Source organism: Leuresthes tenuis, unplaced genomic scaffold, assembly GCF_036924035.1.
Source record: "Leuresthes tenuis unplaced genomic scaffold, fLeuTen1.0.hap1 SCAF_3, whole genome shotgun sequence".
NCBI classification, from domain to species: domain Eukaryota; kingdom Metazoa; phylum Chordata; class Actinopteri; order Atheriniformes; family Atherinopsidae; genus Leuresthes; species Leuresthes tenuis.
Genome location: NW_027325357.1, coordinates 28,897,263 through 28,922,094, shown reverse-complemented (window position 1 = coordinate 28,922,094; position 24,832 = coordinate 28,897,263). Strand labels below are relative to the sequence as shown.

Genomic DNA, 24,832 nt, shown 5'->3' with positions numbered 1-24,832 from the left:
GTTGAGCTACTGTTTAGTTTCCTCCAAACGCGCTGCTGTGCATGATGACCAAACATTTCTGTCTTATGTGTGTGAATGAGATTGGTTCAGAATTTTTTTGGTTTATTTCGATGTCACAAGAGGTTGAATAAGTAAGAGGGGAGTTGTTCTTGGAGCTTGCCGAAACCCGGGATTGAGCCAGGGACCTTTAGATCTTCAGTCTAACGCTCTCCCAACTGAGCTATTTCGGCAAAATTAGCCTATTTCCAGTGGCCAAGAGGCCGACAAACTGACGATGGTGGGAATGACCGTACTTTGGAATTCATTCATTGTCCATTCACTTTATGATAGAAATGTGGAATGCAGTTTCAATCTCTTCCATGTGGACCGCTCCATGCATCCTGCTTATGTCCTGTTACATCAGTTTGCCAATGAAACACCCAACACATGAAAACATCATATGATTAAAAAAAAACAGGCCCAACTCATCAGCTCTCCATCACCGTGCTTGACAGTTGGTATGACACGGTTGAGCTACTGTTTAGTTTCCTCCAAACGTGCTGCTGTGCATGATGACCAAACATTTCTGTCTTATGTGTGTGAATGAGATTTGTTCAGAATTTTTTTGGTTTATTTCGATGTCACAAGAGGTTGAATAAGTAAGAGGGGAGTTGTTCTTGGAGCTTGCCGAAACCCGGGATTGAGCCAGGGACCTTTAGATCTTCAGTCTAACGCTCTCCCAACTGAGCTATTTCGGCAAAATTAGCCTATTTCCAGTGGCCAAGAGGCCGACAAACTGACGATGGTGGGAATGACCGTACTTTGGAATTCATTCATTGTCCATTCACTTTATGATAGAAGTGTGGGATGCAGTTTCAATCTCTTCCATGTGGACCGCTCCATGCATCCTGCTTATGTCCTGTTACATCAGTTTGCCAATGAAACACCCAACATATGAAAACATCATATGATTAAAAAAAACAGGCCCAAGTCATCAGCTCTCCATCACCGTGCTTGACAGTTGGTATGACACAGTTGAGCTACTGTTTAGTTTCCTCCAAACGCGCTGCTGTGCATGATGACCAAACATTTCTGTCTTATGTGTGTGAATGAGATTTGTTCAGAATTTTTTTGGTTTATTTCGATGTCACAAGAGGTTGAATAAGTAAGAGGGGAGTTGTTCTTGGAGCTTGCCGAAACCTGGGATTGAGCCAGGGACCTTTAGATCTTCAGTCTAACGCTCTCCCAACTGAGCTATTTCGGTAAAATTAGCTTATTTCCAGTGGCCAAGAGGCCGACAAACTGACGATGGTGGGAATGACCGTCCTTTGGAATTCATTCATTGTCCATTCATTTTATGAATGAAGAAGTGTGTGATGCAGTTTCAATCTCTTCCATGTGGACCGCTCCATGCATCCTGCTTATGTCCTGTTACATCAGTTTGCCAATGAAACACCCAACACATGAAAACATCATATGATTAAAAAAAAACAGGCCCAACTCATCAGCTCTCCATCACCGTGCTTGACAGTTGGTATGACACGGTTGAGCTACTGTTTAGTTTCCTCCAAACGCGCTGCTGTGCATGATGACCAAACATTTCTGTCTTATGTGTGTGAATGAGATTGGTTCAGAATTTTTTTGGTTTATTTCGATGTCACAAGAGGTTGAATAAGTAAGAGGGGAGTTGTTCTTGGAGCTTGCCGAAACCCGGGATTGAGCCAGGGACCTTTAGATCTTCAGTCTAACGCTCTCCCAACTGAGCTATTTCGGCAAAATTAGCCTATTTCCAGTGGCCAAGAGGCCGACAAACTGACGATGGTGGGAATGACCGTACTTTGGAATTCATTCATTGTCCATTCACTTTATGATAGAAGTGTGGGATGCAGTTTCAATCTCTTCCATGTGGACCGCTCTATGCATCCTGCTTATGTCCTGTTATATCAGTTTGCCAATGAAACACCCAACATATGAAAACATCATATGATTAAAAAAAACATCTCTGTCTTATGTGTTGACCTTGGAGCTTGCCAAGGTCAACCATGGAGCTTGCCGAAACCTGGGATAAAACCAGCGACCTTTAGATCTTCAGTCTAACGCGCTCCCAACTGAGCTATTTCGGCAAAATTAGCCTATTTCCAGTGGCCAAGAGGCCGACAAACTGACGATGGTGGGAATGACCGTACTTTGGAATTCATTCATTGTCCATTCACTTTATGATAGAAATGTGGAATGCAGTTTCAATCTCTTCCATGTGGACCGCTCCATGCATCCTGCTTATGTCCTGTTACATCAGTTTGCCAATGAAACACCCAACACATGAAAACATCATATGATTAAAAAAAAACAGGCCCAACTCATCAGCTCTCCATCACCGTGCTTGACAGTTGGTATGACACGGTTGAGCTACTGTTTAGTTTCCTCCAAACGCGCTGCTGTGCATGATGACCAAACATTTCTGTCTTATGTGTGTGAATGAGATTTGTTCAGAATTTTTTTGGTTTATTTCGATGTCACAAGAGGTTGAATAAGTAAGAGGGGAGTTGTTCTTGGAGCTTGCCGAAACCCGGGATTGAGCCAGGGACCTTTAGATCTTCAGTCTAACGCTCTCCCAACTGAGCTATTTCGGCAAAATTAGCCTATTTCCAGTGGCCAAGAGGCCGACAAACTGACGATGGTGGGAATGACCGTACTTTGGAATTCATTCATTGTCCATTCACTTTATGATAGAAGTGTGGGATGCAGTTTCAATCTCTTCCATGTGGACCGCTCCATGCATCCTGCTTATGTCCTGTTACATCAGTTTGCCAATGAAACACCCAACATATGAAAACATCATATGATTAAAAAAAACAGGCCCAAGTCATCAGCTCTCCATCACCGTGCTTGACAGTTGGTATGACACAGTTGAGCTACTGTTTAGTTTTCTCCAAACGCGCTGCTGTGCATGATGACCAAACATTTCTGTCTTATGTGTGTGAATGAGATTTGTTCAGAATTTTTTTGGTTTATTTCGATGTCACAAGAGGTTGAATAAGTAAGAGGGGAGTTGTTCTTGGAGCTTGCCGAAACCTGGGATTGAGCCAGGGACCTTTAGATCTTCAGTCTAACGCTCTCCCAACTGAGCTATTTCGGTAAAATTAGCTTATTTCCAGTGGCCAAGAGGCCGACAAACTGACGATGGTGGGAATGACCGTACTTTGGAATTCAATCATTGTCCATTCACTTTATGATAGAAGAAGTGTGGGATGCAGTTTCAATCTCTTCCATGTGGACCGCTCCATGCATCCTGCTTATGTCCTGTTACATCAGTTTGCCAATGAAACACCCAACATATGAAAACATCATATGATTAAAAAAAACATCTCTGTCTTATGTGTTGACCTTGGAGCTTGCCAAGGTCAACCATGGAGCTTGCCGAAACCTGGGATAAAACCAGTGACCTTTAGATCTTCAGTCTAACGCGCTCCCAACTAAGCTATTTTGGCAAAATTTGCCTATTTCCAGTTGCCAAGAGGCTGACAAACTGACGATGGTGGGAATGACCGTACTTTGGAATTCATTCATTGTCCATTCACTTTATGATAGAAGTGTGGGATGCAGTTTCAATCTCTTCCATGTGGACCGCTCCATGCATCCTGCTTATGTCCTGTTACATCAGTTTGCCAATGAAACACCCAACATATGAAAACATCATATGATTAAAAAAAAACAGGCCCAACTCATCAGCTCTCCATCACCGTGCTTGACAGTTGGTATGACACGGTTGAGCTACTGTTTAATTTCCTCCAAACGTGCTGCTGTGCATGATGACCAAACATTTCTGTCTTATGTGTGTGAATGAGATTGGTTCAGAATTTTTTTGGTTTATTTCGATGTCACAAGAGGTTGAATACGTAAGAGGGGAGTTGTTCTTGGAGCTTGCCGAAACCCGGGATTGAGCCAGGGACCTTTAGATCTTCAGTCTAACGCTCTCCCAACTGAGCTATTTCGGCAAAATTAGCCTATTTCCAGTGGCCAAGAGGCCGACAAACTGACGATGGTGGGAATGACCGTACTTTGGAATTCATTCATTGTCCATTCACTTTATGATAGAAGTGTGGGATGCAGTTTCAATCTCTTCCATGTGGACCGCTCCATGCATCCTGCTTATGTCCTGTTACATCAGTTTGCCAATGAAACACCCAACATATGAAAAGATCATATGATTAAAAAAAAACAGGCCCAACTCATCAGCTCTCCATCACCGTGCTTGACAGTTGGTATGACACGGTTGAGCTACTGTTTAGTTTCCTCCAAACGCGCTGCTGTGCATGATGACCAAACATTTCTGTCTTATGTGTTTGAATGAGATTGGTTCAGAATTTTTGTGGTTTATTTCAATGTCATCAGAGGTTGAATAAGTGAGAGGGGAGTTGTTCTTGGAGCTTGCCGAAACCCGGGATAAAACCAGGGACCTTTAGATCTTCAGTCTAACGCGCTCCCATCTGAGCTATTTTGGCAAAATTTGCCTATTTCCAGTTGCCAAGAGTACGACAAACAGACCATGGTGGGAATGACCGTACTTTGGAATTCATTCATTGTCCATTCATTTTATGAATGAAGAAGTGTGTGATGCAGTTTCAATCTCTTCCATGTGGACCGCTCCATGCATCCTGCTTATGTCCTGTTACATCAGTTTGCCAATGAAACACCCAACACATGAAAACATCATATGATTAAAAAAAAACAGGCCCAACTCATCAGCTCTCCATCACCGTGCTTGACAGTTGGTATGACACGGTTGAGCTACTGTTTAGTTTCCTCCAAACGCGCTGCTGTGCATGATGACCAAACATTTCTGTCTTATGTGTGTGAATGAGATTGGTTCAGAATTTTTTTGGTTTATTTCGATGTCACAAGAGGTTGAATACGTAAGAGGGGAGTTGTTCTTGGAGCTTGCCGAAACCCGGGATTGAGCCAGGGACCTTTAGATCTTCAGTCTAACGCTCTCCCAACTGAGCTATTTCGGCAAAATTAGCCTATTTCCAGTGGCCAAGAGGCCGACAAACTGACGATGGTGGGAATGACCGTACTTTGGAATTCATTCATTGTCCATTCACTTTATGATAGAAGTGTGGGATGCAGTTTCAATCTCTTCCATGTGGAACGCTCCATGCATCCTGCTTATGTCCTGTTACATCAGTTTGCCAATGAAACACCCAACATATGAAAACATCATATGATTAAAAAAACATTTCTGTCTTATGTGTTTGAATGAGATTGGTTCAGAATTTTTGTGGTTTATTTCAATGTCATCAGAGGTTGAATAAGTGAGAGGGGAGGTGTTCTTGGAGCTTGCCGAAACCTGGGATAAAACCAGGGACCTTTTGATCTTCAGTCTAACGCGCTCCCATCTGAGCTATTTTGGCAAAATTTGCATATTTCCAGTTGCCAAGAGTACGACAAACAGACCATGGTGGGAATGACCGTACTTTGGAATTCATTCATTGTCCATTCATTTTATGAATGAAGAAGTGTGTGATGCAGTTTCAATCTCTTCCATGTGGACCGCTCCATGCATCCTGCTTATGTCCTGTTACATCAGTTTTCCAATGAAACACCCAACATATGAAAACATCATATGATTAAAAAAAACAACTCTGTCTTATGTGTTGACCTTGGAGCTTGCCAAGGTCAACCATGGAGCTTGCCGAAACCTGGGATAAAACCAGCGAACTTTAGATCTTCAGTCTAACGCGCTCCCAACTGAGCTATTTCGGCAAATTTTGCCTATTTCCAGTGGCCAAGAGGCCGACAAACTGACGATGATGGGAATGACCGTACTTTGGAATTCATTCATTGTCCATTCACTTTATGATAGAAGTGTGGGATGCAGTTTCAATCTCTTCCATGTGGACCGCTCCATGCATCCTGCTTATGTCCTGTTACATCGGTTTGCCAATGAAACACCCAATATATGAAAACATCATATGATTAAAAAAAACATCTCTGTCTTATGTGTTGACCTTGGAGCTTGCCAAGGTCAACCATGGAGCTTGCCGAAACCTGGGATAAAACCAGTGACCTTTAGATCTTCAGTCTAACGCGCTCCCAACTAAGCTATTTTGGCAAAATTTGCCTATTTCCAGTTGCCAAGAGGCTGACAAACTGACGATGGTGGGAATGACCGTACTTTGGAATTCATTCATTGTCCATTCACTTTATGATAGAAGTGTGGGATGCAGTTTCAATCTCTTCCATGTGGACCGCTCCATGCATCCTGCTTATGTCCTGTTACATCAGTTTGCCAATGAAACACCCAACATATGAAAACATCATATGATTAAAAAAAAACAGGCCCAACTCATCAGCTCTCCATCACCGTGCTTGACAGTTGGTATGACACGGTTGAGCTACTGTTTAATTTCCTCCAAACGTGCTGCTGTGCATGATGACCAAACATTTCTGTCTTATGTGTGTGAATGAGATTGGTTCAGAATTTTTTTGGTTTATTTCGATGTCACAAGAGGTTGAATAAGTAAGAGGGGAGTTGTTCTTGGAGCTTGCCGAAACCTGGGATTGAGCCAGGGACCTTTAGATCTTCAGTCTAACGCTCTCCCAACTGAGCTATTTCGGTAAAATTAGCTTATTTCCAGTGGCCAAGAGGCCGACAAACTGACGATGGTGGGAATGACCGTCCTTTGGAATTCATTCATTGTCCATTCATTTTATGAATGAAGAAGTGTGTGATGCAGTTTCAATCTCTTCCATGTGGACCGCTCCATGCATCCTGCTTATGTCCTGTTACATCAGTTTGCCAATGAAACACCCAACACATGAAAACATCATATGATTAAAAAAAAACAGGCCCAACTCATCAGCTCTCCATCACCGTGCTTGACAGTTGGTATGACACGGTTGAGCTACTGTTTAGTTTCCTCCAAACGCGCTGCTGTGCATGATGACCAAACATTTCTGTCTTATGTGTGTGAATGAGATTGGTTCAGAATTTTTTTGGTTTATTTCGATGTCACAAGAGGTTGAATAAGTAAGAGGGGAGTTGTTCTTGGAGCTTGCCGAAACCTGGGATTGAGCCAGGGACCTTTAGATCTTCAGTCTAACGCTCTCCCAACTGAGCTATTTCGGTAAAATTAGCTTATTTCCAGTGGCCAAGAGGCCGACAAACTGACGATGGTGGGAATGACCGTCCTTTGGAATTCATTCATTGTCCATTCATTTTATGAATGAAGAAGTGTGTGATGCAGTTTCAATCTCTTCCATGTGGACCGCTCCATGCATCCTGCTTATGTCCTGTTACATCAGTTTGCCAATGAAACACCCAACACATGAAAACATCATATGATTAAAAAAAAACAGGCCCAACTCATCAGCTCTCCATCACCGTGCTTGACAGTTGGTATGACACGGTTGAGCTACTGTTTAGTTTCCTCCAAACGCGCTGCTGTGCATGATGACCAAACATTTCTGTCTTATGTGTGTGAATGAGATTGGTTCAGAATTTTTTTGGTTTATTTCGATGTCACAAGAGGTTGAATAAGTAAGAGGGGAGTTGTTCTTGGAGCTTGCCGAAACCCGGGATTGAGCCAGGGACCTTTAGATCTTCAGTCTAACGCTCTCCCAACTGAGCTATTTCGGCAAAATTAGCCTATTTCCAGTGGCCAAGAGGCCGACAAACTGACGATGGTGGGAATGACCGTACTTTGGAATTCATTCATTGTCCATTCACTTTATGATAGAAGTGTGGGATGCAGTTTCAATCTCTTCCATGTGGACCGCTCTATGCATCCTGCTTATGTCCTGTTATATCAGTTTGCCAATGAAACACCCAACATATGAAAACATCATATGATTAAAAAAAACATCTCTGTCTTATGTGTTGACCTTGGAGCTTGCCAAGGTCAACCATGGAGCTTGCCGAAACCTGGGATAAAACCAGCGACCTTTAGATCTTCAGTCTAACGCGCTCCCAACTGAGCTATTTCGGCAAAATTAGCCTATTTCCAGTGGCCAAGAGGCCGACAAACTGACGATGGTGGGAATGACCGTACTTTGGAATTCATTCATTGTCCATTCACTTTATGATAGAAATGTGGAATGCAGTTTCAATCTCTTCCATGTGGACCGCTCCATGCATCCTGCTTATGTCCTGTTACATCAGTTTGCCAATGAAACACCCAACACATGAAAACATCATATGATTAAAAAAAAACAGGCCCAACTCATCAGCTCTCCATCACCGTGCTTGACAGTTGGTATGACACGGTTGAGCTACTGTTTAGTTTCCTCCAAACGCGCTGCTGTGCATGATGACCAAACATTTCTGTCTTATGTGTGTGAATGAGATTTGTTCAGAATTTTTTTGGTTTATTTCGATGTCACAAGAGGTTGAATAAGTAAGAGGGGAGTTGTTCTTGGAGCTTGCCGAAACCCGGGATTGAGCCAGGGACCTTTAGATCTTCAGTCTAACGCTCTCCCAACTGAGCTATTTCGGCAAAATTAGCCTATTTCCAGTGGCCAAGAGGCCGACAAACTGACGATGGTGGGAATGACCGTACTTTGGAATTCATTCATTGTCCATTCACTTTATGATAGAAGTGTGGGATGCAGTTTCAATCTCTTCCATGTGGACCGCTCCATGCATCCTGCTTATGTCCTGTTACATCAGTTTGCCAATGAAACACCCAACATATGAAAACATCATATGATTAAAAAAAACAGGCCCAAGTCATCAGCTCTCCATCACCGTGCTTGACAGTTGGTATGACACAGTTGAGCTACTGTTTAGTTTTCTCCAAACGCGCTGCTGTGCATGATGACCAAACATTTCTGTCTTATGTGTGTGAATGAGATTTGTTCAGAATTTTTTTGGTTTATTTCGATGTCACAAGAGGTTGAATAAGTAAGAGGGGAGTTGTTCTTGGAGCTTGCCGAAACCTGGGATTGAGCCAGGGACCTTTAGATCTTCAGTCTAACGCTCTCCCAACTGAGCTATTTCGGTAAAATTAGCTTATTTCCAGTGGCCAAGAGGCCGACAAACTGACGATGGTGGGAATGACCGTACTTTGGAATTCAATCATTGTCCATTCACTTTATGATAGAAGAAGTGTGGGATGCAGTTTCAATCTCTTCCATGTGGACCGCTCCATGCATCCTGCTTATGTCCTGTTACATCAGTTTGCCAATGAAACACCCAACATATGAAAACATCATATGATTAAAAAAAACATCTCTGTCTTATGTGTTGACCTTGGAGCTTGCCAAGGTCAACCATGGAGCTTGCCGAAACCTGGGATAAAACCAGTGACCTTTAGATCTTCAGTCTAACGCGCTCCCAACTAAGCTATTTTGGCAAAATTTGCCTATTTCCAGTTGCCAAGAGGCTGACAAACTGACGATGGTGGGAATGACCGTACTTTGGAATTCATTCATTGTCCATTCACTTTATGATAGAAGTGTGGGATGCAGTTTCAATCTCTTCCATGTGGACCGCTCCATGCATCCTGCTTATGTCCTGTTACATCAGTTTGCCAATGAAACACCCAACATATGAAAACATCATATGATTAAAAAAAAACAGGCCCAACTCATCAGCTCTCCATCACCGTGCTTGACAGTTGGTATGACACGGTTGAGCTACTGTTTAATTTCCTCCAAACGTGCTGCTGTGCATGATGACCAAACATTTCTGTCTTATGTTTGTGAATGAGATTGGTTCAGAATTTTTTTGGTTTATTTCGATGTCACAAGAGGTTGAATACGTAAGAGGGGAGTTGTTCTTGGAGCTTGCCGAAACCCGGGATTGAGCCAGGGACCTTTAGATCTTCAGTCTAACGCTCTCCCAACTGAGCTATTTCGGCAAAACTAGCTTGTTTCCAGTGGCCAAGAGGCCGACAAACTGACGATGGTGGGAATGACCGTACTTTGGAATTCAATCATTGTCCATTCACTTTATGATAGAAGAAGTGTGGGATGCAGTTTCAATCTCTTCCATGTGGACCGCTCCATGCATCCTGCTTATGTCCTGTTACATCAGTTTGCCAATGAAACACCCAACATATGAAAACATCATATGATTAAAAAAAACATTTCTGTCTTATGTGTTTGAATGAGATTGGTTCAGAATTTTTGTGGTTTATTTCAATGTCATCAGAGGTTGAATAAGTGAGAGGGGAGTTGTTCTTGGAGCTTGCCGAAACCCGGGATAAAACCAGGGACCTTTAGATCTTCAGTCTAACGCGCTCCCAACTGAGCTACTTCGGCAAAATTAGCCTATTTCCAGTGGCCAAGAGGCCGACAAACAGACCATGGTGGGAATGACCGTACTTTGGAATTCATTCATTGTCCATTCATTTTATGAATGAAGAAGTGTGTGGTGCAGTTTCAATCTCTTCCATGTGGACCGCTCCATGCATCCTGCTTATGTCCTGTTACATCAGTTTGCCAATGAAACACCCAACACATGAAAACATCATATGATTAAAAAAAAACAGGCCCAACTCATCAGCTCTCCATCACCGTGCTTGACTGTTGGTATGACACGGTTGAGCTACTGTTTAGTTTCCTCCAAACGCGCTGCTGTGCATGATGACCAAACATTTCTGTCTTATGTGTGTGAATGAGATTTGTTCAGAATTTCTTTGGTTTATTTCGATGTCACAAGAGGTTGAATAAGTAAGAGGGGAGTTGTTCTTGGAGCTTGCCGAAACCCGGGATTGAGCCAGGGACCTTTAGATCTTCAGTCTAACGCTCTCCCAACTGAGCTATTTCGGCAAAATTAGCCTATTTCCAGTGGCCAAGAGGCCGACAAACTGACGATGGTGGGAATGACCGTACTTTGGAATTCATTCATTGTCCATTCACTTTATGATAGAAGTGTGGGATGCAGTTTCAATCTCTTCCATGTGGACCGCTCTATGTATCCTGCTTATGTCCTGTTACATCAGTTTGCCAATGAAACACCCAACATATGAAAACATCATATGATTAAAAAAAACATCTCTGTCTTATGTGTTGACCTTGGAGCTTGCCAAGGTCAACCATGGAGCTTGCCGAAACCTGGGATAAAACCAGCGACCTTTAGATCTTCAGTCTAACGCGCTCCCAACTGAGCTATTTCGGCAAAATTAGGCTATTTCCAGTGGCCAAGAGGCCGACAAACTGACGATGGTGGGAATGATCGTACTTTGGAATTCAATCATTGTCCATTCACTTTATGATAGAAGAAGTGTGGGATGCAGTTTCAATCTCTTCCATGTGGACCGCTCCATGCATCCTGCTTATGTCCTGTTACATCAGTTTGCCAATGAAACACCCAACATATGAAAACATCATATGATTAAAAAAAACATTTCTGTCTTATGTGTTTGAATGAGATTAGTTCAGAATTTTTGTGGTTTATTTCAATGTCATCAGAGGTTGAATAAGTGAGAGGGGAGTTGTTCTTGGAGCTTGCCGAAACCCGGAATAAAACCAGGGACCTTTAGATCTTCAGTCTAACGCGCTCCCATCTGAGCTATTTTGGCAAAATTAGCCTATTTCCAGTTGCCAAGAGTACGACAAACAGACCATGGTGGGAATGACCGTCCTTTGGAATTCATTCATTGTCCATTCATTTTATGAATGAAGAAGTGTGTGATGCAGTTTCAATCTCTTCCATGTGGACCGCTCCATGCATCCTGCTTATGTCCTGTTACATCAGTTTGCCAATGAAACACCCAACACATGAAAACATCATATGATTAAAAAAAAACAGGCCCAACTCATCAGCTCTCCATCACCGTGCTTGACAGTTGGTATGACACGGTTGAGCTACTGTTTAGTTTCCTCCAAACGCGCTGCTGTGCATGATGACCAAACATTTCTGTCTTATGTGTTTGAATGAGATTGGTTCAGAATTTTTGTGGTTTATTTCAATGTCATCAGAGGTTGAATAAGTGAGAGGGGAGTTGTTCTTGGAGCTTGCCGAAACCCGGGATAAAACCAGGGACCTTTAGATCTTCAGTCTAACGCGCTCCCATCTGAGCTATTTTGGCAAAATTTGCCTATTTCCAGTTGCCAAGAGTACGACAAACAGACCATGGTGGGAATGACCGTACTTTGGAATTCATTCATTGTCCATTCATTTTATGAATGAAGAAGTGTGTGATGCAGTTTCAATCTCTTCCATGTGGACCGCTCCATGCATCCTGCTTATGTCCTGTTACATCAGTTTGCCAATGAAACACCCAACACATGAAAACATCATATGATTAAAAAAAAACAGGCCCAACTCATCAGCTCTCCATCACCGTGCTTGACAGTTGGTATGACACGGTTGAGCTACTGTTTAGTTTCCTCCAAACGCGCTGCTGTGCATGATGACCAAACATTTCTGTCTTATGTGTGTGAATGAGATTGGTTCAGAATTTTTTTGGTTTATTTCGATGTCACAAGAGGTTGAATACGTAAGAGGGGAGTTGTTCTTGGAGCTTGCCGAAACCCGGGATTGAGCCAGGGACCTTTAGATCTTCAGTCTAACGCTCTCCCAACTGAGCTATTTCGGCAAAATTAGCCTATTTCCAGTGGCCAAGAGGCCGACAAACTGACGATGGTGGGAATGACCGTACTTTGGAATTCATTCATTGTCCATTCACTTTATGATAGAAGTGTGGGATGCAGTTTCAATCTCTTCCATGTGGAACGCTCCATGCATCCTGCTTATGTCCTGTTACATCAGTTTGCCAATGAAACACCCAACATATGAAAACATCATATGATTAAAAAAACATTTCTGTCTTATGTGTTTGAATGAGATTGGTTCAGAATTTTTGTGGTTTATTTCAATGTCATCAGAGGTTGAATAAGTGAGAGGGGAGGTGTTCTTGGAGCTTGCCGAAACCTGGGATAAAACCAGGGACCTTTTGATCTTCAGTCTAACGCGCTCCCATCTGAGCTATTTTGGCAAAATTTGCATATTTCCAGTTGCCAAGAGTACGACAAACAGACCATGGTGGGAATGACCGTACTTTGGAATTCATTCATTGTCCATTCATTTTATGCACAAAGAAGTGTGTGATGCAGTTTCAATCTCTTCCATGTGGACCGCTCCATGCATCCTGCTTATGTCCTGTTACATCAGTTTTCCAATGAAACACCCAACATATGAAAACATCATATGATTAAAAAAAACAACTCTGTCTTATGTGTTGACCTTGGAGCTTGCCAAGGTCAACCATGGAGCTTGCCGAAACCTGGGATAAAACCAGCGAACTTTAGATCTTCAGTCTAACGCGCTCCCAACTGAGCTATTTCGGCAAATTTTGCCTATTTCCAGTGGCCAAGAGGCCGACAAACTGACGATGATGGGAATGACCGTACTTTGGAATTCATTCATTGTCCATTCACTTTATGATAGAAGTGTGGGATGCAGTTTCAATCTCTTCCATGTGGACCGCTCCATGCATCCTGCTTATGTCCTGTTACATCGGTTTGCCAATGAAACACCCAATATATGAAAACATCATATGATTAAAAAAAACATCTCTGTCTTATGTGTTGACCTTGGAGCTTGCCAAGGTCAACCATGGAGCTTGCCGAAACCTGGGATAAAACCAGTGACCTTTAGATCTTCAGTCTAACGCGCTCCCAACTAAGCTATTTTGGCAAAATTTGCCTATTTCCAGTTGCCAAGAGGCTGACAAACTGACGATGGTGGGAATGACCGTACTTTGGAATTCATTCATTGTCCATTCACTTTATGATAGAAGTGTGGGATGCAGTTTCAATCTCTTCCATGTGGACCGCTCCATGCATCCTGCTTATGTCCTGTTACATCAGTTTGCCAATGAAACACCCAACATATGAAAACATCATATGATTAAAAAAAAACAGGCCCAACTCATCAGCTCTCCATCACCGTGCTTGACAGTTGGTATGACACGGTTGAGCTACTGTTTAATTTCCTCCAAACGTGCTGCTGTGCATGATGACCAAACATTTCTGTCTTATGTGTGTGAATGAGATTGGTTCAGAATTTTTTTGGTTTATTTCGATGTCACAAGAGGTTGAATACGTAAGAGGGGAGTTGTTCTTGGAGCTTGCCGAAACCCGGGATTGAGCCAGGGACCTTTAGATCTTCAGTCTAACGCTCTCCCAACTGAGCTATTTCGGCAAAATTAGCCTATTTCCAGTGGCCAAGAGGCCGACAAACTGACGATGGTGGGAATGACCGTACTTTGGAATTCATTCATTGTCCATTCACTTTATGATAGAAGTGTGGGATGCAGTTTCAATCTCTTCCATGTGGACCGCTCCATGCATCCTGCTTATGTCCTGTTACATCAGTTTGCCAATGAAACACCCAACATATGAAAACATCATATGATTAAAAAAAAACAGGCCCAACTCATCAGCTCTCCATCACCGTGCTTGACAGTTGGTATGACACGGTTGAGCTACTGTTTAATTTCCTCCAAACGTGCTGCTGTGCATGATGACCAAACATTTCTGTCTTATGTTTGTGAATGAGATTGGTTCAGAATTTTTTTGGTTTATTTCGATGTCACAAGAGGTTGAATACGTAAGAGGGGAGTTGTTCTTGGAGCTTGCCGAAACCCGGGATTGAGCCAGGGACCTTTAGATCTTCAGTCTAACGCTCTCCCAACTGAGCTATTTCGGCAAAACTAGCTTGTTTCCAGTGGCCAAGAGGCCGACAAACTGACGATGGTGGGAATGACCGTACTTTGGAATTCAATCATTGTCCATTCACTTTATGATAGAAGAAGTGTGGGATGCAGTTTCAATCTCTTCCATGTGGACCGCTCCATGCATCCTGCTTATGTCCTGTTACATCAGTTTGCCAATGAAACACCCAACATATGAAAACATCATATGATTAAAAAAAACATTTCTGTCTTATGTGTTTGAATGAGATTGGTTCAGAATTTTTGTGGTTTATTTCAATGTCATCAGAGGTTGAATAAGTGAGAGGGGAGTTGTTCTTGGAGCTTGCCGAAACCCGGGATAAAACCAGGGACCTTTAGATCTTCAGTCTAACGCGCTCCCAACTGAGCTACTTCGGCAAAATTAGCCTATTTCCAGTGGCCAAGAGGCCGACAAACAGACCATGGTGGGAATGACCGTACTTTGGAATTCATTCATTGTCCATTCATTTTATGAATGAAGAAGTGTGTGGTGCAGTTTCAATCTCTTCCATGTGGACCGCTCCATGCATCCTGCTTATGTCCTGTTACATCAGTTTGCCAATGAAACACCCAACACATGAAAACATCATATGATTAAAAAAAAACAGGCCCAACTCATCAGCTCTCCATCACCGTGCTTGACTGTTGGTATGACACGGTTGAGCTACTGTTTAGTTTCCTCCAAACGCGCTGCTGTGCATGATGACCAAACATTTCTGTCTTATGTGTGTGAATGAGATTTGTTCAGAATTTCTTTGGTTTATTTCGATGTCACAAGAGGTTGAATAAGTAAGAGGGGAGTTGTTCTTGGAGCTTGCCGAAACCCGTGATTGAGCCAGGGACCTTTAGATCTTCAGTCTAACGCTCTCCCAACTGAGCTATTTCGGCAAAATTAGCCTATTTCCAGTGGCCAAGAGGCCGACAAACTGACGATGGTGGGAATGACCGTACTTTGGAATTCATTCATTGTCCATTCACTTTATGATAGAAGTGTGGGATGCAGTTTCAATCTCTTCCATGTGGACCGCTCTATGTATCCTGCTTATGTCCTGTTACATCAGTTTGCCAATGAAACACCCAACATATGAAAACATCATATGATTAAAAAAAACATCTCTGTCTTATGTGTTGACCTTGGAGCTTGCCAAGGTCAACCATGGAGCTTGCCGAAACCTGGGATAAAACCAGCGACCTTTAGATCTTCAGTCTAACGCGCTCCCAACTGAGCTATTTCGGCAAAATTAGGCTATTTCCAGTGGCCAAGAGGCCGACAAACTGACGATGGTGGGAATGATCGTACTTTGGAATTCAATCATTGTCCATTCACTTTATGATAGAAGAAGTGTGGGATGCAGTTTCAATCTCTTCCATGTGGACCGCTCCATGCATCCTGCTTATGTCCTGTTACATCAGTTTGCCAATGAAACACCCAACATATGAAAACATCATATGATTAAAAAAAACATTTCTGTCTTATGTGTTTGAATGAGATTAGTTCAGAATTTTTGTGGTTTATTTCAATGTCATCAGAGGTTGAATAAGTGAGAGGGGAGTTGTTCTTGGAGCTTGCCGAAACCCGGAATAAAACCAGGGACCTTTAGATCTTCAGTCTAACGCGCTCCCATCTGAGCTATTTTGGCAAAATTAGCCTATTTCCAGTTGCCAAGAGTACGACAAACAGACCATGGTGGGAATGACCGTCCTTTGGAATTCATTCATTGTCCATTCATTTTATGAATGAAGAAGTGTGTGATGCAGTTTCAATCTCTTCCATGTGGACCGCTCCATGCATCCTGCTTATGTCCTGTTACATCAGTTTGCCAATGAAACACCTAACACATGAAAACATCATATGATTAAAAAAAAACAGGCCCAACTCATCAGCTCTCCATCACCGTGCTTGACAGTTGGTATGACACGGTTGAGCTACTGTTTAGTTTCCTCCAAACGCGCTGCTGTGCATGATGACCAAACATTTCTGTCTTATGTGTGTGAATGAGATTTGTTCAGAATTTTTTTGGTTTATTTCGATGTCACAAGAGGTTGAATAAGTAAGAGGGGAGTTGTTCTTGGAGCTTGCCGAAACCCGGGATTGAGCCAGGGACCTTTAGATCTTCAGTCTAACGCTCTCCCAACTGAGCTATTTCGGCAAAATTAGCCTATTTCCAGTGGCCAAGAGGCCGACAAACTGACGATGGTGGGAATGACCGTACTTTGGAATTCATTCATTGTCCATTCACTTTATGATAGAAGTGTGGGATGCAGTTTCAATCTCTTCCATGTGGACCGCTCTATGCATCCTGCTTATGTCCTGTTATATCAGTTTGCCAATGAAACACCCAACATATGAAAACATCATATGATTAAAAAAAACATCTCTGTCTTATGTGTTGACCTTGGAGCTTGCCAAGGTCAACCATGGAGCTTGCCGAAACCTGGGATAAAACCAGCGACCTTTAGATCTTCAGTCTAACGCGCTCCCAACTGAGCTATTTCGGCAAAATTAGCCTATTTCCAGTGGCCAAGAGGCCGACAAACTGACGATGGTGGGAATGACCGTACTTTGGAATTCATTCATTGTCCATTCACTTTATGATAGAAATGTGGAATGCAGTTTCAATCTCTTCCATGTGGACCGCTCCATGCATCCTGCTTATGTCCTGTTACATCAGTTTGCCAATGAAACACCCAACACATGAAAACATCATATGATTAAAAAAAAACAGGCCCAACTCATCAGCTCTCCATCACCGTGCTTGACAGTTGGTATGACACGGTTGAGCTACTGTTTAGTTTCCTCCAAACGCGCTGCTGTGCATGATGACCAAACATTTCTGTCTTATGTGTGTGAATGAGATTTGTTCAGAATTTTTTTGGTTTATTTCGATGTCACAAGAGGTTGAATAAGTAAGAGGGGAGTTGTTCTTGGAGCTTGCCGAAACCCGGGATTGAGCCAGGGACCTTTAGATCTTCAGTCTAACGCTCTCCCAACTGAGCTATTTCGGCAAAATTAGCCTATTTCCAGTGGCCAAGAGGCCGACAAACTGACGATGGTGGGAATGACCGTACTTTGGAATTCATTCATTGTCCATTCACTTTATGATAGAAGTGTGGGATGCAGTTTCAATCTCTTCCATGTGGACCGCTCTATGCATCCTGCTTATGTCCTGTTATATCAGTTTGCCAATGAAACACCCAACATATGAAAACATCATATGATTAAAAAAAACATCTCTGTCTTATGTGTTGACCTTGGAGCTTGCCAAGGTCAACCATGGAGCTTGCCGAAACCTGGGATAAAACCAGCGACCTTTAGATCTTCAGTCTAACGCGCTCCCAACTGAGCTATTTCGGCAAAATTAGCCTATTTCCAGTGGCCAAGAGGCCGACAAACTGACGATGGTGGGAATGACCGTACTTTGGAATTCATTCATTGTCCATTCACTTTATGATAGAAATGTGGAATGCAGTTTCAATCTCTTCCATGTGGACCGCTCCATGCATCCTGCTTATGTCCTGTTACATCAGTTTGCCAATGAAACACCCAACATATGAAAACATCATATGATTAAAAAAAAACAGGCCCAACTCATCAGCTCTCCATCACCGTGCTTGACAGTTGGTATGACACGGTTGAGCTACTGTTTAGTTTCCTCCAAACGCGCTGCTGTGCATGATGACCAAACATTTCTGTCTTATGTGTGTGAATGAGATTTGTTCAGAATTTTTTTGGTTTATTTCGATGTCACAAGAGGTTGAATAAGTAAGAGGGGAGTTGTTCTTGGAGCTTGCCGAAACCCGGGATTGAGCCAGGGACCTTTAGATCTTCAGTCTAACGCTCTCCCAACTGAGCTATTTCGGCAAAATTAGCCTATTTCCAGTGGCCAAGAGGCCGACAAACTGACGATGGTGGGAATGACCGTACTTTGGAATTCATTCATTGTCCATTCACTTTATGATAGAAGTGTGGGATGCAGTTTCAATCTCTTCCATGTGGACCGCTCCATGCATCCTGCTTATGTCCTGTTACATCAGTTTGCCAATGAAACACCCAACATATGAAAACATCATATGATTAAAAAAAACAGGCCCAAGTCATCAGCTCTCCATCACCGTGCTTGACAGTTGGTATGACACAGTTGAGCTACTGTTTAGTTTCCTCCAAACGCGCTGCTGTGCATGATGACCAAACATTTCTGTCTTATGTGTGTGAATGAGATTTGTTCAGAATTTTTTTGATTTATTTCGATGTCACAAGAGGTTGAATAAGTAAGAGGGGAGTTGTTCTTGGAGCTTGCCGAAACCTTGGATTGAGCCAGGGACCTTTAGATCTTCAGTCTAACGCTCTCCCAACTGAGCTATTTCGGTAAAATTAGCTTATTTCCAGTGGCCAAGAGGCCGACAAACTGACGATGGTGGGAATGACCGTACTTTGGAATTCAATCATTGTCCATTCACTTTATGATAGAAGAAGTGTGGGATGCAGTTTCAATCTCTTCCATGTGGACCGCTCCATGCATCCTGCTTATGTCCTGTTACATCAGTTTGCCAATGAAACACCCAACATATGAAAACATCATATGATTAAAAAAAACATTTCTGTCTTATGTGTTTGAATGAGATTGGTTCAGAATTTTTGTGGTTTATTTCAATGTCATCAGAGGTTGAATAAGTGAGAGGGGAGTTGTTCTTGGAGCTTGCCGAAACCCGGGATAAAACCAGGGACCTTTAGATCTTCAGTCTAACGCGCTCCCATCTGAGCTATTTTGGCAAAATTTGCCTATTTCCAGTTGCCAAGAGTACGACAAACAGACCATGGTGGGAATGACCGTACTTTGGAATTCATTCCTTGTCCATTCATTTTATGAATGAAGAAGTGTGTGATGCAGTTTCAATCTCTTCCATGTGGACCGCTCCATGCATCCTGCTTATGTCCTGTTACATCAGTTTGCCAATGAAACACCCAACACATGAAAACATCATATGATTAAAAAAAAACAGGCCCAACTCATCAGCTCTCCATCACCATGCTTGACAGTTGGTATGACACGGTTGAGCTACTGTTTAGTTTCCTCCAAACGCGCTGCTGTGCATGATGACCAAACATTTCTGTCTTATGTGTGTGAATGAGATTGGTTCAGAATTTTTTTGGTTTATTTCGATGTCACAAGAGGTTGAATACGTAAGAGGGGAGTTGTTCTTGGAGCTTGCCGAAACCCGGGATTGAGCCAGGGACCTTTAGATCTTCAGTCTAACGCTCTCCCAACTGAGCTATTTCGGCAAAATTAGCCTATTTCCAGTGGCCAAGAGGCCGACAAACTGACGATGGTGGGAATGACCGTACTTTGGAATTCATTCATTGTCCATTCACTTTATGATAGAAGTGTGGGATGCAGTTTCAATCTCTTCCATGTGGACCGCTCCATGCATCCTGCTTATGTCCTGTTACATCAGTTTGCCAATGAAACACCCAACATATGAAAACATCATATGATTAAAAAAACATTTCTGTCTTATGTGTTTGAATGAGATTGGTTCAGAATTTTTGTGGTTTATTTCAATGTCATCAGAGGTTGAATAAGTGAGAGGGGAGGTGTTCTTGGAGCTTGCCGAAACCTGGGATAAAACCAGGGACCTTTTGATCTTCAGTCTAACGCGCTCCCATCTGAGCTATTTTGGCAAAATTTGCATATTTCCAGTTGCCAAGAGTACGACAAACAGACCATGGTGGGAATGACCGTACTTTGGAATTCATTCATTGTCCATTCATTTTATGAATGAAGAAGTGTGTGATGCAGTTTCAATCTCTTCCATGTGGACCGCTCCATGCATCCTGCTTATGTCCTGTTACATCAGTTTTCCAATGAAACACCCAACATATGAAAACATCATATGATTAAAAAAAACAACTCTGTCTTATGTGTTGACCTTGGAGCTTGCCAAGGTCAACCATGGAGCTTGCCGAAACCTGGGATAAAACCAGCGACCTTTAGATCTTCAGTCTAACGCGCTCCCAACTGAGCTATTTCGGCAAATTTTGCCTATTTCCAGTGGCCAAGAGGCCGACAAACTGACGATGATGGGAATGACCGTACTTTGGAATTCATTCATTGTCCATTCACTTTATGATAGAAGTGTGGGATGCAGTTTCAATCTCTTCCATGTGGACCGCTCCATGCATCCTGCTTATGTCCTGTTACATCGGTTTGCCAATGAAACACCCAATATATGAAAACATCATATGATTAAAAAAAACATCTCTGTCTTATGTGTTGACCTTGGAGCTTGCCAAGGTCAACCATGGAGCTTGCCTAAACCTGGGATAAAACCAGTGACCTTTAGATCTTCAGTCTAACGCGCTCCCAACTGAGCTATTTCGGCAAAATTAGCCTATTTCCAGTGGCCAAGAGGCTGACAAACTGACGATGGTGGGAATGACCGTACTTTGGAATTCATTCATTGTCCATTCACTTTATGATAGAAGTGTGGGATGCAGTTTCAATCTCTTCCATGTGGACCGCTCCATGCATCCTGCTTATGTCCTGTTACATCAGTTTGCCAATGAAACACCCAATATATGAAAACATCATATGATTAAAAAAAAACAGGCCCAACTCATCAGCTCTCCATCACCATGCTTGACAGTTGGTATGACACGGTTGAGCTACTGTTTAGTTTCCTCCAAACGCGCTGCTGTGCATGATGACCAAACATTTCTGTCTTATGTGTGTGAATGAGATTGGTTCAGAATTTTTTTGGTTTATTTCGATGTCACAAGAGGTTGAATACGTAAGAGGGGAGTTGTTCTTGGAGCTTGCCGAAACCCGGGATTGAGCCAGGGACCTTTAGATCTTCAGTCTAACGCTCTCCCAACTGAGCTATTTCGGCAAAATTAGCCTATTTCCAGTGGCCAAGAGGCCGACAAACTGACGATGGTGGGAATGACCGTACTTTGGAATTCATTCATTGTCCATTCACTTTATGATAGAAGTGTGGGATGCAGTTTCAATCTCTTCCATGTGGACCGCTCCATGCATCCTGCTTATGTCCTGTTACATCAGTTTGCCAATGAAACACCCAACATATGAAAACATCATATGATTAAAAAAACATTTCTGTCTTATGTGTTTGAATGAGATTGGTTCAGAATTTTTGTGGTTTATTTCAATGTCATCAGAGGTTGAATAAGTGAGAGGGGAGGTGTTCTTGGAGCTTGCCGAAACCTGGGATAAAACCAGGGACCTTTTGATCTTCAGTCTAACGCGCTCCCATCTGAGCTATTTTGGCAAAATTTGCATATTTCCAGTTGCCAAGAGTACGACAAACAGACCATGGTGGGAATGACCGTACTTTGGAATTCATTCATTGTCCATTCATTTTATGAATGAAGAAGTGTGTGATGCAGTTTCAATCTCTTCCATGTGGACCGCTCCATGCATCCTGCTTATGTCCTGTTACATCAGTTTTCCAATGAAACACCCAACATATGAAAACATCATATGATTAAAAAAAACAACTCTGTCTTATGTGTTGACCTTGGAGCTTGCCAAGGTCAACCATGGAGCTTGCCGAAACCTGGGATAAAACCAGCGACCTTTAGATCTTCAGTCTAACGCGCTCCCAACTGAGCTATTTCGGCAAATTTTGCCTATTTCCAGTGGCCAAGAGGCCGACAAACTGACGATGATGGGAATGACCGTACTTTGGAATTCATTCATTGTCCATTCACTTTATGATAGAAGTGTGGGATGCAGTTTCAATCTCTTCCATGTGGACCGCTCCATGCATCCTGCTTATGTCCTGTTACATCGGTTTGCCAATGAAACACCCAATATATGAAAACATCATATGATTAAAAAAAACATCTCTGTCTTATGTGTTGACCTTGGAGCTTGCCAAGGTCAACCATGGAGCTTGCCTAAACCTGGGATAAAACCAGTGACCTTTAGATCTTCAGTCTAACGCGCTCCCAACTGAGCTATTTCGGCAAAATTAGCCTATTTCCAGTGGCCAAGAGGCTGACAAACTGACGATGGTGGGAATGACCGTACTTTGGAATTCATTCATTGTCCATTCACTTTATGATAGAAGTGTGGGATGCAGTTTCAATCTCTTCCATGTGGACCGCTCCATGCATCCTGCTTATGTCCTGTTACATCAGTTTGCCAATGAAACACCCAATATATGAAAACATCATATGATTAAAAAAAAACAGGCCGAACTCATCAGCCCTCCATCACCGTGCTTGACAGTTGGTATGACACGGTTGAGCTACTGTTTAGTTTCCTCCAAACGCGCTACTGTGCATGATGACCAAACATTTCTGTCTTATGTGTGTGAATGAGATTTGTTCAGAATTTTTTTGGTTTATTTCGATGTCACAAGAGGTTGAAAAAGTAAGAGGGGAGATGTTGTTGGAGCTTGCCGAAACCCGGGATTGAGCCAGGGACCTTTAGATCTTCAGTCTAACGCTCTCCCAACTGAGCTATTTCGGCAAAATTAGCCTATTTCCAGTGGCCAAGAGGCCGACAAACTGACGATGGTGGGAATGACCGTACTTTGGAATTCATTCATTGTCCATTAACTTTATGATAGAAGTGTGGGATGCAGTTTCAATCTCTTCCATGTGGACCGCTCCATGCATCCTGCTTATGTCCTGTTACATCAGTTTGCCAATGAAACACCCAACATATGAAAACATCATATGATTAAAAAAAACATTTCTGTCTTATGTGTTTGAATGAGATTGGTTCAGAATTTTTGTGGTTTATTTCAATGTCATCAGAGGTTGAATAAGTGAGAGGGGAGGTGTTCTTGGAGCTTGCCGAAACCCGGGATAAAACCAGGGAACTTTTGATCTTCAGTCTAACGCGCTCCCCTCTGAGCTATTTTGGCAAAATTTGCCTATTTCCAGTTGCCAAGAGTACGACAAACAGACCATGGTGGGAATGACCGTACTTTGGAATTCATTCATTGTCCATTCATTTTATGAATGAAGAAGTGTGTGATGCAGTTTCAATCTCTTCCATGTGGACCGCTCCATTCATCCTGCTTATGTCCTGTTACATCAGTTTGCCAATGAAACACCCAACATATGAAAACATCATATGATTAAAAAAAACATCTCTGTCTTATGTGTTGACCTTGGAGCTTGCCAAGGTCAACCATGGAGCTTGCCGAAACCTGGGATAAAACCAGCGACCTTTAGATTTTCAGTCTAACGCGCTCCCAACTGAGCTATTTTAGCAAAATTTGCCTATTTCCAGTAGCCAAGAGGCCGACAAACAGACCATGGTGGGAATGACCGTACTTTGGAATTCATTCATTGTCCATTCATTTTATGAAAGAAGAAGTGTGTGATGCAGTTTCAATCTCTTCCATGTGGACCGCTCCATGTATCCTTCTTATGTCCTGTTACATCAGTTTTCCAATGAAACACCCAACATATGAAAACATCATATAATTAAAAAAAAACAGGCCCAACTCATCAGCTCTCCATCACCGTGCTTGACAGTTGGTATGACACGGTTGAGCTACTGTTTAGTTTTCTCCAAACGCGCTTCTGTGCATGATAACAAACATTTCTGTCTTATGTGTTATAATGAGATTGGTTCAAAAGTCTTGTGGTTTAATTCGAAGTGAAAAGAGGTTGAAGAAGTTGTTCTTGGGGCTTGCCGAAATCCAGGATTGAGCCAGGGTCCTTTAGATCTTCAGTCTAACGCTCTCCCAACTGAGCTATTTTGTGCAAAATTAGCCTATTTCCAGTGGCCAAGAGGCCAACAAACTGACGATGGTGGGAATGACCGTACTTTGGAATTCATTCATTGTCCATTCACCTTATGAAAGAAGAAGTGTGGTATGCAGTTTCAATCTCTTCCATGTGGACCGCTCCATACATCCTTCCTTATGTCCTGTTACATCAGTTTGCCAATGAAACACCCAACATATGAAAACATCATATGATCAAAAAAAAACAGGCCCAACTCATCAGCTCTCCATCACCGTGCTTGAAAGTTGGTATGACACGGTTGAGCTACTGTTTAGTTTTCTCCAAACGCGATGCTGTGCATGATGACCAAACATTTCTGTCTTATGTGTGTGAATGAGATTGTTTCAGAATTTTTTTTGGTTTATTTCGATGTCACAAGAGGTTGAATAAGTAAGAGGGG

At 42.5% G+C, this 24,832-nt stretch overlaps 1 protein-coding gene and 28 non-coding genes across 29 annotated transcripts in view; all 29 read right to left on the bottom strand.

The window, feature by feature from the left end:
• mfsd4aa (major facilitator superfamily domain containing 4Aa) overlaps positions 1–24,832 on the bottom strand; it is a 117,531-nt gene that overhangs the window by 83,915 nt on the left and 8,784 nt on the right. The gene's annotated exons all lie outside the window — the stretch shown is intronic.
• Positions 158–230, bottom strand: trnaf-gaa (transfer RNA phenylalanine (anticodon GAA)). Its single transcript has one exon. It is a non-coding gene; the product is annotated as a tRNA-Phe (tRNA).
• Positions 665–737, bottom strand: trnaf-gaa (transfer RNA phenylalanine (anticodon GAA)). The gene has a single exon. It is a non-coding gene; the product is annotated as a tRNA-Phe (tRNA).
• Positions 1,171–1,243, bottom strand: trnaf-gaa (transfer RNA phenylalanine (anticodon GAA)). The gene has a single exon. It is a non-coding gene; the product is annotated as a tRNA-Phe (tRNA).
• Positions 1,681–1,753, bottom strand: trnaf-gaa (transfer RNA phenylalanine (anticodon GAA)). Its single transcript has one exon. It is a non-coding gene; the product is annotated as a tRNA-Phe (tRNA).
• trnaf-gaa (transfer RNA phenylalanine (anticodon GAA)) lies at positions 2,537–2,609 on the bottom strand. Its single transcript has one exon. It is a non-coding gene; the product is annotated as a tRNA-Phe (tRNA).
• trnaf-gaa (transfer RNA phenylalanine (anticodon GAA)) lies at positions 3,043–3,115 on the bottom strand. The gene has a single exon. It is a non-coding gene; the product is annotated as a tRNA-Phe (tRNA).
• Positions 3,902–3,974, bottom strand: trnaf-gaa (transfer RNA phenylalanine (anticodon GAA)). Its single transcript has one exon. It is a non-coding gene; the product is annotated as a tRNA-Phe (tRNA).
• On the bottom strand, positions 4,919–4,991 carry trnaf-gaa (transfer RNA phenylalanine (anticodon GAA)). Its single transcript has one exon. It is a non-coding gene; the product is annotated as a tRNA-Phe (tRNA).
• trnaf-gaa (transfer RNA phenylalanine (anticodon GAA)) lies at positions 6,526–6,598 on the bottom strand. The gene has a single exon. It is a non-coding gene; the product is annotated as a tRNA-Phe (tRNA).
• trnaf-gaa (transfer RNA phenylalanine (anticodon GAA)) lies at positions 7,036–7,108 on the bottom strand. The gene has a single exon. It is a non-coding gene; the product is annotated as a tRNA-Phe (tRNA).
• On the bottom strand, positions 7,546–7,618 carry trnaf-gaa (transfer RNA phenylalanine (anticodon GAA)). The gene has a single exon. It is a non-coding gene; the product is annotated as a tRNA-Phe (tRNA).
• Positions 8,402–8,474, bottom strand: trnaf-gaa (transfer RNA phenylalanine (anticodon GAA)). Its single transcript has one exon. It is a non-coding gene; the product is annotated as a tRNA-Phe (tRNA).
• Positions 8,908–8,980, bottom strand: trnaf-gaa (transfer RNA phenylalanine (anticodon GAA)). Its single transcript has one exon. It is a non-coding gene; the product is annotated as a tRNA-Phe (tRNA).
• trnaf-gaa (transfer RNA phenylalanine (anticodon GAA)) lies at positions 9,767–9,839 on the bottom strand. Its single transcript has one exon. It is a non-coding gene; the product is annotated as a tRNA-Phe (tRNA).
• On the bottom strand, positions 10,170–10,242 carry trnaf-gaa (transfer RNA phenylalanine (anticodon GAA)). Its single transcript has one exon. It is a non-coding gene; the product is annotated as a tRNA-Phe (tRNA).
• trnaf-gaa (transfer RNA phenylalanine (anticodon GAA)) lies at positions 10,680–10,752 on the bottom strand. The gene has a single exon. It is a non-coding gene; the product is annotated as a tRNA-Phe (tRNA).
• On the bottom strand, positions 12,452–12,524 carry trnaf-gaa (transfer RNA phenylalanine (anticodon GAA)). The gene has a single exon. It is a non-coding gene; the product is annotated as a tRNA-Phe (tRNA).
• On the bottom strand, positions 14,059–14,131 carry trnaf-gaa (transfer RNA phenylalanine (anticodon GAA)). Its single transcript has one exon. It is a non-coding gene; the product is annotated as a tRNA-Phe (tRNA).
• Positions 14,566–14,638, bottom strand: trnaf-gaa (transfer RNA phenylalanine (anticodon GAA)). The gene has a single exon. It is a non-coding gene; the product is annotated as a tRNA-Phe (tRNA).
• trnaf-gaa (transfer RNA phenylalanine (anticodon GAA)) lies at positions 14,969–15,041 on the bottom strand. The gene has a single exon. It is a non-coding gene; the product is annotated as a tRNA-Phe (tRNA).
• On the bottom strand, positions 15,479–15,551 carry trnaf-gaa (transfer RNA phenylalanine (anticodon GAA)). The gene has a single exon. It is a non-coding gene; the product is annotated as a tRNA-Phe (tRNA).
• trnaf-gaa (transfer RNA phenylalanine (anticodon GAA)) lies at positions 16,741–16,813 on the bottom strand. The gene has a single exon. It is a non-coding gene; the product is annotated as a tRNA-Phe (tRNA).
• Positions 17,597–17,669, bottom strand: trnaf-gaa (transfer RNA phenylalanine (anticodon GAA)). Its single transcript has one exon. It is a non-coding gene; the product is annotated as a tRNA-Phe (tRNA).
• trnaf-gaa (transfer RNA phenylalanine (anticodon GAA)) lies at positions 18,453–18,525 on the bottom strand. Its single transcript has one exon. It is a non-coding gene; the product is annotated as a tRNA-Phe (tRNA).
• On the bottom strand, positions 18,959–19,031 carry trnaf-gaa (transfer RNA phenylalanine (anticodon GAA)). Its single transcript has one exon. It is a non-coding gene; the product is annotated as a tRNA-Phe (tRNA).
• On the bottom strand, positions 19,872–19,944 carry trnaf-gaa (transfer RNA phenylalanine (anticodon GAA)). Its single transcript has one exon. It is a non-coding gene; the product is annotated as a tRNA-Phe (tRNA).
• On the bottom strand, positions 21,479–21,551 carry trnaf-gaa (transfer RNA phenylalanine (anticodon GAA)). The gene has a single exon. It is a non-coding gene; the product is annotated as a tRNA-Phe (tRNA).
• trnaf-gaa (transfer RNA phenylalanine (anticodon GAA)) lies at positions 23,086–23,158 on the bottom strand. Its single transcript has one exon. It is a non-coding gene; the product is annotated as a tRNA-Phe (tRNA).